Raw genomic sequence first — 18,292 nt, forward strand, 5'->3', positions numbered from 1 at the left:
GCTTTATCTTAATATGAATGCACGAGGAGAAATCAAGACACTGCCACCGAATGCGAGGAAAAACTAGACAGCGCAAAAACCTCCAGCTTTTTAGCTTTTCTGGACAACCTGATACAATTCCTGTCAGGGTAAAACACAATGCATCCTAAGTTATATACATTACGTGCTTTATTAAAATGCAGACGGTGAGCATTAAACGATAAGAGATGCTTCTTCTGATATTAGATTTGAGGGAAGACTCGATGCAAAAGTTGAGCAAATAAGCAATGAGTACATTTGACGCATTTTAAAAATATTATTTGACCATATGAAATTTTGTTTCTGTTCCTCTCTCTCTCACACACGCACACACTCACACATACACACAAACACACACTCTCACACAGAGGAGGTGAAGATAGGGAGAGAGTGCAATGCAAAAACCTGAAGTTCTTTAATCAACAATCTATTCCTCAGTTTTAGTCATGATGTTTAGCAGTTTATAACATGTTATAGCATTACTTTAAACACACATATAGGTCATTTTTAATGTAATCACATTATATAAAAAAATTAAACAGGGTATTTGAACAGATGTAATGTTTATTGAGTAGGAAATTTAAATAGCATACAAATCGCTCTTTAGATACACGATAAAATGGACGACGATCAAATTAGCTACATGTTATGTTTTATTTCAACAAAAAATAATTCTCGATAAGTAGTGTAACTTTCAAGCGCGTGTGTTCAAAGAGGTGACATTTGATCAATAGTAACAACTGTAGTATAGATCGGTGGGTTTCTCCACAGGTTTGCTTTTTTCCCCACTTTGCCCCAAAACAATTCTCCTACTCTTGGTGGTCACTTAAAACGCCTTCTTCCCGAACCAAAAGCGTGTATCCCAGTTCCGACCTTTGAGCCCAGGCCAGTGTCTTTTCTCATGATAATTCCATTGTTGATTCTCACTAAAGAAATGACAATTCCTCGTTCTCTCAATGACTACTTTGACTATTGACAACTATAAGGGATTCTAATCTTGGCGAATACAACTAACCTGTTTTAATCGATTGCATAATGACTATTGGAAAATGATCATATGTTGTGTTGTGTTGTGTTTATTTTTCTCTCAAATGTTTTTCCTCTTCTTTTGGTCATACAACGAAATCCAGACATAATGTATTTTAGGTACCGATGAGGAATTCCGTGCTATCATTTTCTGCAGCATTGTGAATCGTATTGTTTATTTATTGTTTTATTATTATTTTTAATAAGACTTGTGTGTATTGTGTGCTGTAAAATTATAACTGATTGATGTGTGTATTATTTAAAGAATCATATAAAATGCTATAGAATAATAATGCTAATAATTATCATCTCATGAAATGTGCTGTTTCAATGTAAAGAAGTATTTTATGCTTTAATAAATATCTAAAATATAATATGCATTGCATTTTATTTTATTCCTATTCAAAGTCATATAATACAGAATATGTGCTTGCAGAATGGAACTCATCGCTTTGGGAGTTTCAAGGAAACACACTTATAGCCCCATTGCACGTTCTGAAGTATTATCAATGCACTATCAATGCATTACATTAACAATAGCAATATTAAACACTTTGGCCTTCAGGTATAATATAGGCTAGACGTGGCACTTGCTGTTGTGTGTGCTTGGATAGCGTGTGGGTGTCCGTGTGTGCGCTCGCGCAAATATAAGTTGTAGTTTTAAAAGCATATATTTTATTATTGCTGACGCGTATGGCGCACAGAAATGTGAAACAGCAAGCAGGACTACACATTCACTTCCGTCACGTGCGAGAGGGTGAACAAAAAAAACAGAAGTGACAAATGAAAAGTTACAAAATAAAACGTCGATATCTTTGATATGCATACAGATTTCGCCTTGAGAGAATCTTCAGGATTGGTGATGTGCCTGCTCTCTTGGGAAAGAGGGATTGCAAAAAAAAAATGAATGGATTGAAAACAGAGTGCGTGAAGAGTTAGAGGGGCAGTGAGATAATAAGAGGCCGGTGCGTGAAAAAGGGACAGAATCAGAGCTTGTCTGTCGCTTTGTAACCTGCCATGGCCAATCTAAGCACATTTGAATATGCAGTGTGGTCCTGTCTGGCGCTTGATAGCCGTATTTACGGACGCAAATATCACCTGAGCTTCATTTTCTTCAACAGATACACTCATAATCGTCACTGCACGCTCTTTTAATATAACCCAAATGTGTTTCTTATCTGTTAGCTCCAATCAAGTGCGAATGCTGTGTCCTGAATATGACTGGGAATGACTGAACAGACATCCCGATATGCATGACCAACCCCTCTGGTGAACATGCTGATTGATCTGACTAGAGATGTGTGCGTAAACCTCGCTCCATCGCCGTGCAAACAATGAAATCCGCATAACCCATATAAAGTGCAGGGTTTTATGTACGACAAAAACAAAATGCTGGAATTGTTTGGCAATTTTAGAGTGGACAAAAATGATCACAACTATATGAAAAAGACATTTAAATCAACGTGCGTGCACGTTTGTATGTTTTTAAAGGCGCTTTTCATGCTGATTCAAGACGCGTGCCAAAACTAAATAATAAAGGCCAAAAAAATAAGCCGCGAGGAATTGAAAAAGGAAAGAGCATTGACATTTATTGACAGCTGTCTGCATCAAAAGCTGAAGAACATTCATGTTTATATTTATATATATATATTTTAAATTTAAGTGCAGGAAAAATCAGGGATTCAGTTGCATTCGGATATAGCTATCAAAGCAAATCCTCACGCATCCCTAATGAAAGAATCTCGCGCGTTATTAACATTTCTTTCTGCATGGTTAACCAATATCCAACTTTAACCTGGTCACTACTCAATAGCTACAGATTTTGGGGGACGGGCCCTCCACCGGACGCGTGCACTGCAGCAGCAGAGGAGGCAAGCGTTGTGGCGCATGGCCGCTTTGAATCACACTGGGACTCAATGGCATTGACAGCACAAGGGCTGGAGTATTGTCCGGTCAGAAGCCGCGGGTGGCTGTATGGGGCAGGACGTGTTACCAGGTGCAATGGCAGCGCCCTCTTATGTTCACTCTGGCCAAGGGGCTCAAACATCACATGAACCTGCCTTGTCATGAATCTATGCTCCCTATCTGCCATCTCCAGCAGATGTATACGTGTTTTATGTCACCGGACCGCATCAAATCTAACACACACATACGCATACAGGTAAATGTCTGATGTAAACGAATCAAAATTATGTCTATCATCAAGGTATATCTTAACTTTTACGCGCGGAGCCACTCTTGAATCGAGTAGAGCGCGCACGACTGGAGACCTTTTTTTGTTTTGAAATTGTGAAGCATAAACAAAATATCATGACCTAGGAAAAAAAATAAGATATGATGGAAATCATAAATAATAATACAGAAAATAACGACACCGTATGAATAAATAACCGCTGTAAGACAGAATAAGTAATATTGCACTTACTGCAAAATTATTTGATGACTGTGTAACATCACGCCTCACATAGATAAAACGACATCGGTCTTATTATGATATAAATCAGCTCGCAGATATATGATAAGTGAATCAAATATGATGCGTGTCAAAGTCGTGTCTTAATTACCACGCACAGACAAACAGAAAGAGGAAAAGGTGTCGTTCTTTTTTAAAATGCAGATGAAAATATGCCATCTCTTATAGCAGATGACAATGTATAATGTTTAAACAATGCGTCGCTTTGTTTGTATTGTTTTATTATTGCTGTGATGCAGAATCGTGGAATCAGATCAAACTCCTTTCTAAATGTTGTCGATTCTGAGATAACCGTTTAAGTTAGCTATTTATATCCAAAGTAGCAATGTAAGTCAATAAATACATAAGGAGTAGAGCGTTTTACAGTTAGACTATAACCTGATACTACCAAGGTACCTATAGAAAATGTGGAACAAATATGTCCAGTATGAGGCTGAATGGAGAGCTGGACGCTCCTATACTGACGCAAAATGTCGGATATGCTGGGTAAATTATAACGTTTGTTGTTTTGACTGTGTCAAAACGAATTTTACATTTACTAATACTTAGATAGATCAATGAATGTGCCGATGAAAATAATAAAATATTGTCAATAGCTAAATATGCTCATGTCCTGCATTCGTGTTTTTTTAATGTGCTGTTACACAGTGTTTGTGTTACGCAAATGTCTTTGCTTTTTAAAAATTTAAATGTTTTTTATATATGTGTAAAGATAAAATAATTATAAGATAATTAAATAATTAATTAGTTAATTAATTAGACCGTTTCTGTTAAGATTTGTTTTTGGGTTTTTATTTTTTTATTTTGTGCACACTGTAAAACGAATTCTTGGAATAACGCAAATCAAGCAAAAGATAATACATCAAATTAATTATCAAAACTCGTAATTTAACATTAAACACTAATTAATCAGTTAGTAGATTTTTTAAAAGATCTTAAACCCTGTGCCTCTCCAAAACAGTTACGCATTCAACTTTTGGATTAATTAATTATGCAAAAATGAATTAATTAACAATTATCATTTACTGAAATAGCATCGATTTTAAACAGCAACATTTAAACGGGTAAAGTTACCTAACACCTCCTAAACAAACGTAATAACAACTACATAATTAGCATATTGAATTGAATTCTAGCCGAATAAATTAAATAAACCAACAAATAAAGTATAAAACCTATTATCCAGTTTATAATAAGCGCATTTTATTTGTATACAGACATACAAAATTATGTATATAGTGTTATTAGGCTCGGTTTCATTCGAGACCTCTTCTGCAGCCTAAAAGGGTCCAGATGTGTAAATAGATCATATAATTGGCGTAATAATATAATACAATTTTAAAATCTAATAAAAAAAGAAAAACTGAGAAAAAAGCCGAGCATGTCAGTGTGTCAATCGAATAATATCAGTGTATCATAAAACACCTGCGTGCGCCCGTGTGTGTGTGTTATGTGTGTGTGTCTCTCTCTCTGTCCCTGTGTGTGTGCATGAGTGCATCACCGACCATTTTATCAAATGTTGCTCAAAATCCACCTTAAGCGATTTGTTTGTAAAATTAAATAATTATTTTATCGATAAGAGAACGACAAAATCAGCTGTTAACGCAATTTACGCATACACAGTCATTGATGATGCTCAAAAAGAGCTTAAGCCTTAGAAAACAGCAAAAGCACATCATTTAAATACACATTTCAGAAAATCCAGGATCACATTCAGTGTGTGTGTGCGGTTAAGCAGTACAAATGTATCTGTTCACGGTCGTGCAACAATCAGAAAGAAAAGCAGCCTGGAGCAAAGTCTGCGTCCAAGAGGAGCTACAACAACTGCAAACCAGCTTCATCCTCATATACCGCCGATTCTCTGCAACCTCCATTTTATCTGTGTGCAGGTAAGAGAATAAATCGACATTCCAGGTTGAACCACGCTGCAAACCAGACCAGGAATCACGAAAAACGCAGACTACTTTCCCGTATATCGATATTAGCAGCACTATATATAAATATAGACTGAGTAAAACATACAGTGTGCGGATTTCAGGCCTGTACATCAATTCAAACTGAATAATTCTGTCAAAAGATGTGTTTTTATCATGTTTAATGTAGGAATTCCAGTTCCTACTCAACGTAAAATAACATGAACATTTCTAAGACGAAAAAGGGGGTCACCTGACTGTCCAGATTATATATAACGATATGGAATAACGCACATTGAATTGGCTTGTATTTTTAAGAGTTACCACATAAGTTTCAAACACACACCAACACACACAGCAGGTGGAAGCTGCCACAGAAGGGCAAACAGAGACGTAAGGATCCCGCCAAGGGTCACCGTGCAAATCCTTCCCCACTTCTATCATCTGACATATATGGCGGGATTATGTGCAAAGCTTTGCTCAGGAAATCATTTCATCTCAAAGTGTAGACCCCGAACAGCCCCCCCAAATTTTATGACCTAAATGTCATGAATATTTAGCTTATAATTAGACAGGCGACATTTTGTTGATAATTTTTTAAGACAAATGAAAGAACAAACAAACAAACAAAAAATCTTCCATGTAGCCTTTGTTGTTGTGTGTGTCACAATCGTTTCTACAGTAAGCCAAACATCTTGTAAGAAATTAATTTAAAACGTAATTTAGTGTTTAAATTTATATAAATGTGTAAGTTGAATAATGAAATATTAAAATATTATAGTATATAAAATAGAAAGTGGTACACATATTATGAAAAGCAATGTACATGTGTGTGTGTGTGTTGTCTGAATCAAATAATGTGAGATTAAATCATTAAATGCATTACGTAAATAATAATAAACTAATTTGCAATGCACTTATAAATACAATTAAACATTATATAAATACAATCCAATCTTAAATGGTCTAAAATGTTTGCAGATCAATTCTAATGTAATTAATGTAACTGCATTTAACGTAATTAATGTCATTTGTTATTAATTATGCTGATCATAATGAATAAAAATAATAATAATAATAAAGATAAAATAGTATGTTAATTGGTAATACTTTACAATAAGGTTGTATTAGTTAATAGTAATTAATGCATTTGTTAACAAGGACAAACAATAAACAATACATTTATTCACAGTATTTGTACAGTTGTTCATTATTAGTTCATGTTAAGGGTGCATTAATTAATGTTAACAATCATAAATTTGGATGTTAATAATGCATTAGTAAATGGTGAACTATTTATAAATGATGTACATGTATTGTTCATAATTAGTTTATGACCTGCTAATTCACAACTGCAATCCATGAGTAATTACAAGAATCATGCAAAGGGTCATGTAAAACAATGAGGTTTCATTAATTAATATATTTAATAACATGAACTAATTATGAACCATACTTGTACAGCATTTATTAATCATCATTCAACATTTACTAATGCATTATTAACATCCAAATTCATGCTTGTTAACATTAGTTAATGCACTGTGAGTTAACAAACAATGAAAAACTGTATTTCCATTAACTAAGATGTAAAAATATTGTAATGTTCATGTTAGTAAACACATTAACTAATTGTAAAGTGTCACCACAAAAAACAACATGGAGCATACAACATGCATCCTAAAACCCGCAACTAGTCTCGTGGGTGATGTAGCTGGGGTATAATTGCAAGTGACCACAGCGGCTGGAACACAGTTGCACGGTGCTTAACCCTGCCATTTCCCCCGCCCCGTGACCTCCAGGACTCGGAGGCAGGTGGGCTTCAGCAAAATCCAAGGGTGGGGGGTATAGAGCTGACGTCAAAAAAGGGGAAAAGCTGTGCATCACGGCCAGTACCACATGAATGTTGCCCCCGTAAGGGTTGACGGAGAGCCCCGTCTGGCCTTGGAGCTCCACATGCCCATAAAACAAGCCATTAAAAAAGCTGTTCACGGGCAAAGCATGGGCTCGTTAGGACAATTAACAAGAGAGGTGTTTAACTTGGCACTACATTAACACTCCGGGAGGGACCCAACCAAAAAAAAAAAAAAAAAAAACACTGCGTGTGTCCACAAAACGCACAACATCATGATAATTCCACGTTATTAAGTAATAAATAAATGACATACACCTTGTACATTACTGTAATTTTTTACAGTAAATTACATTTGTGTCACTTTACAGGACTTTACAGTTTAATTTCACTTATTCAGAATTTTATTGTGAAATTAAGGCAGGCATCCTGATTACAGCAATTTACTGTAAAAAGCTATATATTTTGCACATTAGTTATGGGAATTCAAACACTATTACTATTTTATTCGACAGAAATTAATACACATTAACTTTTAGTACAGGCACTTTTTTGATATTTAGAAATACTTACAGAATTGCTGTTATTATGAAGTACCGCACAGTAATTTACTGTGAATTTACATACAGTACCTTACTGTGAAAGTAATGCAATTATTAGCCAGTAATTTACTGTAAATTTAAGGTCAATATATTACAGTGCAGTTGAAGTCAAAATGATTTGCCTTCCTGTGAATTTATTCAAACATTTCTCAAATGATGTTCACCTGAGCAAGGAAATTTTCAAAGTATTTCTGATAAATTTTTTTCTACCGGAGAAAGTCATATTTGTTTTATTTCGGTTAGAATAAAAGCAGTTTTTAATTTTTAAAACCCATTTTAAAGTCAATATTATTAGCCTCATTAAGCAGTATTTTTTTTCGATTGTCTACAGAACAAACCAATGTTATACAATGATTCGCCTAACTAACCTAGTTAACCCTTTAAACGTTACTTTAAGCTAATACTAGCATCTTGAAAAATATCTAGTCAAATATTATCAGTTATTAGAAATAAAACTATTATGTTCAAAAATGTGTTGATTTCCACAGAAATTGGGGGATAAACATATACAGGAGGGGGCTAATAATTCAGGAGGGCTAATAATTCTGACTCCAACCGTATAAGTCAATCTAAAGAAGAAATATATTTGAAGCATTTAGCCTTGGAAAATCTAAATTCCTATTCATAATTCAAATATTTCCATCATGTTAACATGCAAATTGCCCTCTGTGAGTATTTTACATTGAATTGGTCCTATTCATTTACACTGCAAAGTGTATTGCTTGATTTATTTTTATTATTTATTTCAATAAAAGGAAGGTCAAGTCAAATGCGAGCGCTTATCAACTTAACATATATTTGTGCATCTGCACACTTCGATGTTGGTACAAACTCCAGCTACAAACCTTTAAATCCACTCAATCAAAATGCTGATGATTAAATATTCATCCTTTAATGAACTAAATTCCTATTCATAAATCACATATTTTCCTATGCCATTTACATGTGCAGATTTTTGCCTTCAGCTTAACTTTTAACGAACCTGGAATATGTTGTAGCACAATTAAACCTCCATTATATGTTCACCACTCAATCGAGCATTTATCCTTGTGAAATCACAATTCCTATTCAAGTCAAATACGTTTATTTAATGTAATTATAAGACACATTTTTATTAAATTATATTTAGATTATGTTCATACACATATTGTACTTTGTAATTAACATTTTTCATGGATTTGCCTTGTTAGGAAATAAAGGAATTGAAATTGAATTTTTTCATGTGTGTGTGTTAATCAGCATTATGCCACAAGTGTTATGTTATTGTGTACAGTCTAACATTTCTATTATATAGATGATAATGTGCTAATTATTTACTAAATAAGTCCAAATGATGTTAACGTGAATCTATACATCATATAGGAAAGCTCTAAATAAATAGCACATGTTCCCTAGTCAAACAAACTCACAAATCTGAAACATTAAACCCATCCAAATCCGTATTCATAACTACATTTCCATCACGCCGCTTTATTAAAGATGCATTATGAAGGCCACGAGCGCACAAATGCATTCGCTATCTCTCTACGGATAAACAAAGCATCAGGACGTCCCTTTCAAGGAACCGGACGGCAGCATCACCGCCACAATATTAGCGGCCGGAGGGAATTATTCCTCTATTTTGGTCTCGCAGACAGATCTGGCGGGACACGAGACAGGACACTGTGTCAAAAAACGACACATTCAACTCATCCATAATGAAAGTAAATAAGAAGTGTGATAATCTGCATTTCATGTATTTTGGTACATCACGGGCCTCGGCGATATGCAGGAATTCGTTCCTGGCAGAGAAAGAGACTATGACCGAGAGAGATAAAGGGGAATTGCTTCTCCCGTCCTCTGTTTAGAATTGTAAATATGGCGTATAGGCATTGCTGCTGCTGTCCAATTACATATATCTTTCATGTATGAAATCATGCATGGCTCTTTTTACCGCGAGGCCAAGGAGGGCCGACACAAAGGGAGCGACCCCGGCCGCAGTGCAGTACATCCCTCATGTTGAGACAGAGAGAGAGAGAGGGGTCTGGTGCTGGAGCCCTGGGCTAAGAGCACTGTTCCATTAGCGCTCTCAGATGGAGGGGAAAAAGGGGGAGCGACTGAAGGAGGGAGGAAATTCGCTCTCCTGACGGGGGCGTTCACTGCTTATGACTTCTACTGACTTACAGTTGTCCTGTTGTCTTGTTGTGAGCATGCCTGACCCCACCTTTGCTGTAGAAGAAGTGGCTTTTGGAGTTGCTAATTAGACGATTTTATTTGCTTAATTCTTTAAAGTGTAATATAATAAATAAACAAACAAAAAAAGATATCAATGAATATAAGAAGTAAATTGATGTTTTGTATAGATTAAATTGAAGCATTTTAAATGGAGGTGAGGCCAGTTTTGCTTTGCTTAAGTGTCATATTTAATTATTCATTCATTCATTCATTTTCTTTTCGGCTTAGTCCCTTTATTAATCTGGGGTCGCCACAGCGGAATGAACCGCCAACTTATCCAGCATATGTTTATGCAGCGGATGCCCTTCCAGCTGCAACCCAGTACTGGGAAACATCCATACACTCTTACATTCACACACAATCATACACTACGGTCAATTCAGTTTATTCAATTCACCTATAGCGCATGTCTTTGGATTGTGGAGGAAACCGGAGCACCCAGAGGAAACCCACGCAAACACGAGAAAAACAACTGGGTATTTAAAATTTCACAAAAAAAAAAATCTACATTTGAAAATCTAAAATATATAAAATAACACATTTTTGGAGTCAAAAAACTTTTTGAAGTGTCATATTAATATATATATAATATATCGTTTTTTAAAATTTTGTATTCAATATTTTTCTATAACATAAATTTGTGTGTAGTAGTTTTTGGACCATTATCATAAGTTATCTTGTTAGATAAGCTGCAGATTTGGCTTCAGTACTGTATAATCTAATGTATATACACATATATAATATTGTCTAGCTTCTTTTTAAAAATATGAATTTAAAAGAGAGATTTGTGAGGGGCGTACTTATATATGCTGAGCACTGTATATATATATATATGACTTTGTGATGACCCTTTATTAATCAGGGGTCGCAGCATGGATTGAACCGCCAATTTATCCAGTATATGTTTTATGCAGCAGATGCCCATCGAGCTGCTCATTCACACTTATTCACATACATACACTTAGCTTACTCAATTCACCTACAGTATATCGCATGTCTTTGGACTTGTGGGGTAATCAGAGCAAACACACGTGAACACAGGGAGAACATGCAAACTCCACACAGAAATGCCAACTGACCCAGCCGAAGCTCGAACCAGTGATCTTGCTATGAGGCGACAGCGCTACCCACTGCGCTTATATCATTATATAATTCTTCATTCATTTCCTTTTCGCCTTAGTCCCTTTATTAATCAGGGGTCGCCACAGCGGAATGAACCGCCAACTTATCCAGCACATGTTTTACGCAGCGGATGCCCTTCCAGCTGCAACCCATCTCTGGGAAACATCCATACACACTCATTCACACACATACACTACGGACATATTAGCCTACTCAATTCACCTGTACCGCATGTCCTTGGACTGTGGGGGAAACAGGAGCACCCGGAAGAAACCCACATGAATGCGGGGAGAACTCCACACAGAAACGCCAACAGACCCAGTTGAGGTGACCTTCTTGCTGTGAGGTGACAGAACTACCTATTGCGCCACCACATCGCCTTTTAAAATTATATATAATTTTGTGGTTGATTACCAAGTAATTTTTTTAGTAATTAGTTGGTTTTATAGGTTAAATTGAGGCATTTTGAATGGAAGTGAGGCCAGTTATTATTATTATTATTATTATTATTATTATTATTATTATTATTATTATTATTATTATATTATTATTATATTATTATTATTATTATTATTATTATTATTATTATTATTATTATTATTATTATATTATTATTATATTATTATTATTATTATTATTATTATTATTATTATTATTATTATTATTTTGTTTAATGCTTTGAAGTGTCTTATTTTTATTATTGTTACTGAGTATTTAAAATTTCACAAAAAGACCTTGCGTACAGTCTTACTTTAGTCCTGTTATGAGCATGCCTGACCCTATGGAACCTATACATTTGACGTAAAAGAAGCCATTTTTGGAGTCACTAGTTAACCTAATTCTTTAAAGTGTCATATTTTTTGTTGATTGTCTCATAAAGTATTTTTTAAGTATATAATCATTTTCTAAAAAAAAGTTAAATAAGTTAATCTGAGTTGAGTTGCATTTTGAATGATGGCGAGGGCATTTAAAAATTATTATTTTTTTGCTTAATGCTTTGCAGTGTCATTTATTTTGATTACCACAAATTGTAATTTTGACTTGCCTGTGGTTTTCTTAAAAAAGAAGTAAAATATTTTAAACTGAATCATTTTGAGTGTAAGTGAGGCCCATTTGTGAAAGATTTTAAAAGCAAAAGAAGGAACTTCATAAAAAAAAATCTCTTAGTTGCATATTATTGGAAATGTTACAATTTTTCTTGTCATTTTAGTTTAAGATATTAGCTTGCATGACTGTGTTAAGCAGGATTTACAGAATACATTTTAAAGCATATTTGTTCGCACTTAAATAATATGTACAGTATTTATTGTTAGTCTTACTAAGTATTTAAAATGTCACAAATAATCCATATTTCTACATACAGTGACTTACATTAGTCCTGTTGTGAGTGTGCCTGACCTCATTTAAACCATATTTTTGACATAGCCTGCCAGAAGAACCCATTTTGGAGTCACTAGTTAGTTTAACAGAGATGTTTTTTTTTTTTATCATTTGCTTAATATTTTGAAGTGTTGTTTTCTTGTTGCTGTTGTTGTTAATTACCACAAAAACTCATTTTGACTTGCCTGTCATTTTCTTAAAAAAGAAGTAAAAGAGGTTAAATTCAGGCATTTTGAATGGAAGTGAGGCCATTTTTTGAAAGATTTTAAAAGCAAAAAAGTGGAACGTGATAAAAGCCCCAGTTCTGAGTCACATATTATTGGAAACGCTCATTTATTTCTTGTCATTTTAGAGTTTTAGATATTAGCTCGCATGACTTTGTTAAGCAGGATTTACATTTTTTAAAGCATTTGTTTTCTCTCATTTTAATACAGGGTTTCTGTAAATAAAAAAATTAAGACCTTTTTTAAGACCATCAAGAACAAAATGTTTGATTAATATAGGGCTAAACACAATTGTTTTAATGCCCCAGCAGAAAAAAAATTATTGACATGCCTCAACAAGAAACAAATTCTTAGTTATTTCTTAGCCACATATTTTAAATAATGTGTCAAATCAAGCAGACCCTAGTCTTTTATAAACTTTTATAAACCTAATATATTATAAATCTTCAATAAACTAAATGTATGAACAACAGACTGTTATAATATTAGTTATAAAAACAGAGTTTAGCTAAACGTTTTATTGAGATGCATTGCGGACTGTTGGTGATTGGCTGTGTGTAGGATCGATTCAGTATCTACATAAACAAAAGGAAATTAAGACCTGTTTAAGATGATTTAAGACCTACACGTCAATATTTCAGCGAATTTAAGACTTTTTAAAGCCTAAAATTTGGTTTTTGAAATTGAAAACTTTTTAAGACCCCGCAGACAACCTGATAATATTATGTATGTATTGTTAGTCTTACTGAGTATTTAAAATTTCACAAGTATCCATATTTCCACTTGCAAAAACTAGTACTGTTGTGAGAATGCCTGACCTCATGTACCCATAGCCCATCAGAAGAACCAATTTTGGAGTCTCTAATTAGTTTACCAGAGATGTATTTTTTCCTTAATGCTTTGAAGAGTCTTTTTTTGTCTTAATCAAAAAAAAAAGAATGATAATACATGACTAAGATGCATGAAAAGCTTTAGTGCTTCATCTGTTCGGTTATTTATTTATTTGCTTTCTCTTTGTGCACAAATGACAGCTCCCCGCTGAGTACTAATGTGAAATGACCTAAATTTGGCAAAATTACTTTGAACTTTTCAAACAAAGGCCTTGCTCTCGTCTCAGAACCTGGCTGATTCCCAGAACGTCTTGCTTGCTACTTCCTTGGCCGTCTGTTTTCTTTTTTAAATGCTTAATTCTGTAAACACTATTTACTTTCGTTCAGGGTTGCGCCGTGAGCAGCCAACACCGTCATTTTGAACAGCTAAAGAGCATGTATGTTTGTCGTGCTAGCAAAACAAAAATATCACAGCTTAACATTTACACATGAATATGCTCGACACTGGGGCAGCAGCAGCAGCGTGTGGCTGTTTTCTAACCGCACTGTAAAGTGTTTATAGGATTAACCTAAAATATACTTGGTGTGGTTACATTTAAATGTAATAATCATTAAATTTGCAGTCATTTTAGGGGTCACAACTAACAAACCAGCAACAGAAATGTACAATAAAGGTGAAATGGTGACAGTGTAAATTAATTACACCTATACCAATGTTTAGAGTCAAGGTGAGAAGTTTGAGCACAACATCTCTCATTATGAACCAACAAATTCACTGAAAGAAATGACTTTTTGGTGTAGTCAAATCTAATAAATTTACTCTCATCATTTTTAAAATTGTAATATTAAATGTCAAGGATAACTAGAATTTTCTGAGTAAATATTTAATATTTACACATTTACTTGACACAATAAATAAAATGAAGGGAACAAGTTAACTATTAACATTCATTTACTTGTTATATTGAAATATTTTCTAATCATCGCAAACCTAGTAATATTAAATACATTTTAATAATGGATATGTCGCAATGGATATGTAGAACTCAGCATGCTTCGCAAGGGATTGAATTAAGAAGGGAATATTTTGAAAATAAAAGCAATCTTACGTGTTTAAATTTGAGACTTGTTAGAGTTTAATCATCATTAGTTTGAAGATTAAGAAGAGATTTGAGTAAGTTTTTTTTTTAGTTTTAAGATTACCACCTTAGCACTCAGCATTTATACTATCAGCATTAATGTTTAACACTTTACTCAGAGAGTCATGGCTGTGCTAACACTAGCGCTGAGGTCAGTAAGCATTTTTAAAGTAAATTTGCATGCAAAAATAAAATGATAGTACACATTTCAAGTAGAAATGTGGGTCTTAATTAAACTAAGTTACAACAAATGTACAAATTTGTCACGAATAAGATTTATTTAAATTGATAAAAGCAATGTTCATTCTAAACAAATCAAGAACTTGACATTACCTGGTTCATTTAAATAAATCAAGACTCAAAAATACCACCTTGCAGAAGAGTAGCACTCTTAGCATTTATATTATCAGCATTAATGTTTAACACTTTACTCAGAGAGTCGTTGCTGTGCTAACACTAGCGCTGAGGTCAGTAAGCATTTTTAAAGTAAATTTGCATGCCAAAATAAAATGATAGTACACATTTCAAGTAGAAATGTGGGTCTTAATTAAACCAAGTTACAACAAATGTACAAATTTGTCACTAATAAGATTTATCTAAATTGATTAAAGCAATGTTCATTCTAAACAAATCAAGAACTTGACATTACCTGGTTCATTTAAATAAATCAAGACTCAAAAATGAAGATAATCAATTAACGTTTACTTAATTAATTTAGGAGTGTTAGGTTAAACATTAAGTACATTTTACATGATATTAACAAGTTAATTGTACCTGATATAAGATTGTAAAATTTACTTGAAAATTGTTTGTGCAAATTGTTTAAAGTAAATCTTAAAGTTATATATTTTTTTCATTGTAAATGACTTGTGTGCGTTAGGAATGTGTTTAAAATATTCTGGGTTATTACAAGTTAAGCTCAATCGACAGCATTTGGTGCATTATGTTGAAGTCATTTCGACTTGCCTATCGTTTTCTTTTGAGAGCAAAAGCCGCTATATCCAGAGAACCAATCAGAAGGCGCGAATCGAATCATATGTTTTCAATGTAGCAGCGCACTGATACGCTGGCTTTTATGAGGAGACTGTTTAATTCCGCTACCAATTTAGATTTTAAAAGAGTTTGATGAACTGGATGAGCCTGTCCGACTGTCAGTGAATGGCAAATAAAAATGTCCTTTACCTTAAAACTGTGCATTATAAGGAAAAGAAAACACACTGTACAGTCGGAAGTGTAGCATGCATTCATAACGTGTTTATGCGCAGCGACGCTACTTTGAATGAGTCCGATTTAATATACATTAAACAGCAACTGCGTTTCACGAAAGACGAAGTTAAGATGCCCTTCCTTTATCCTACGTGGATGCTATGAGGATAAACAAGAGACCAATAGCTTAATAATTGAGAAATTTTGAATGGAAGTGAGGCCAAAAAAAGCAAAATAGTGGAACTTTGTGTAACAGTGTAACAGTGTGATCTCTCCGTTTAATAACATTCCACAACCGAACCTGCATAATCTAAATGAAAACATGCATCTAATGCTGTTAATGCTTAACTCTTTCTTTTCTACCAATCAATCCATCAATCTCCTCGTATTTCTTTCCAGGGTTTCCCTGCACCTAAGCATCTCCGAGCCAAACAAATTCAATCCGCACACATTCCCTCTAATCCTCCCGCAGCAGCAGACAGATGATTGAGTCTTCAAACCTGGGACGCCTTTATCTACAGTACAGTGGGCTCCTCTGTAGGCCCAGCATGGAGGAGAAGCAGCCTATGTGGGCGTGGAACACAGGGGGGCCAACAGGGCTTCAAAAGCCCCAAAGGAGCATTGGGGGTGTTGCCAGCAGGAAGAGAAGTGACTTCACAGCCTTACCTGATAGGGTTTTTGGTTTCAGTCGCCACCGCTCGTAAGCCCTCTCAGACTGCGTCCTTCTTTTCAAGTGTCCGTTTGAAGCGGGCGCCGGAAAGGTCACAACCCTTGCGGTCACAGCAGGTTTGGTGCAGCGGCAGGCGGATGGCCGTAATCTATCACTAGTGCTAAAGCTATCGTTTGTCTTTTTTTGGTTTGTTGGTAAGTATAGAGGAATGTAAAGCTTTCAGATCCAGTGCCTGGGCACTATTAGTGCATCCCTTGGCAAGGGCTTTGGATGATGTAGTCCTGTATTTCCAAGTTGTTTGTTTCAAAGCTAAAAGACCCGGTTATGAAATTTGGTTTGAAGCATCCACAGCCAGAGGAAAAGCCTTGTGATAGCGCCACCTAGGGATAAGAAATGAACAAGCTATTAGCAGAAAGTTCTTTCATACAGTGCACTTTAAAAAATAAATGTTATTTTACAGGTAATTTTCTGCATTTTACAGAATTTTCCCATTTTTCCATTATACAGTGAAATACCTGTTGTTTTACAGATATGTTCTGTAATAAGAAAGGAAATTTACAGTTATTGCTGGTATTTTGGTATTACGTTATTTTTCTGTTTTTCAAAAGAAATTTTCTGTATTTTCAAAGCGAAACACGCAATTTTACGTAAATATTTGAAGAGTTCAGATGCAAAAGCCGCCAAACGCCACTTCTGCCAAAAATGAGCTCATGACATTGAGTGAATGCATGTAGTTCACCATCAACAAACAGATTTGCTTCTAATAAACTAAATTCCAGCGTCAGCTCATTCAGAAATAGTTATCATTTGACATCAAAAGCCACTATATCCAGAGAGAAGGCACGAATCAAATCTTATGGCTGGCTTTTAAGAGGAGACCAGCCTAATCTCACGACAAAACGTAAGTATTTTACGTTTTGTCAGTTTAGTGGCTAATTCGTACGAATTCGTACGAGTTCAGTCGTACGAAATTGTACGAATTTAAAAAGGAGGCGTGGCACCCAACCCCACCCCTAAACCCAACCGTCATTGGGGGATGAGCAAATCGTACTAAATCATACGAATTAGATCGTACGAATTCATACGAATTAGCCACTAAATCAAAAAGTTACGAATTGCCGTGAGATTGTGTTGGAGGAGACTGTTTAATTCCGCTATCGATTTAGATTTTAAAAGACGGAGTTTGATGAACTGGATGAGCCTGTCCGACTGTCAGTGAATGGCAAATAAAAATGTCCCTTACCTTAAAACCCTGTGTATTATAAGGAAAAGAAAACACACTGTACAGTCGGAAGTGTAGCATGCATTCATAACGTGTTAATGCTCAGCGATGCTACTTTGAATGAGTCCGATTTACTATACATTAAACGGCAACTGCGTTTCACGAAAGACGATGTTAAGATGCCCTTCCTTTATTCTACGTGGATGCTATGAGGATAAACAAGAGACCAATAGCTTAAGTATGGTGAGGATGAATGAATGACAGCTTCTAAAAGTGTCTGAGAGGCATTCCCTTTTTGTCCTTGTGTTTTATTTGCTAATTTATTGTAAATAATGTATAAAATGAAACATTATTTATATACTGTAACTTCCTAATACCTATTCGTCTGATAAGCTTTTTAT

The 18,292-nt window shown here is 34.8% G+C and overlaps 1 protein-coding gene across 1 annotated transcript in view; it reads right to left on the reverse strand.

Annotated features, from left to right (window-relative positions):
* zfhx3b (zinc finger homeobox 3b) overlaps positions 1–16,711 on the reverse strand; it is a 256,343-nt gene extending 239,632 nt beyond the window's left edge. The window contains exon 1 of the mRNA XM_056462386.1: positions 16,666–16,711. The gene's annotated coding sequence lies outside the window, so the exon portion shown is untranslated. The remainder of the gene's footprint in view (positions 1–16,665) is intronic.
* Positions 16,712–18,292: the final 1,581 nt, after the last annotated feature.

Source organism: Danio aesculapii, chromosome 7 (assembly GCF_903798145.1).
Source record: "Danio aesculapii chromosome 7, fDanAes4.1, whole genome shotgun sequence".
Lineage (NCBI taxonomy): Eukaryota > Metazoa > Chordata > Actinopteri > Cypriniformes > Danionidae > Danio > Danio aesculapii.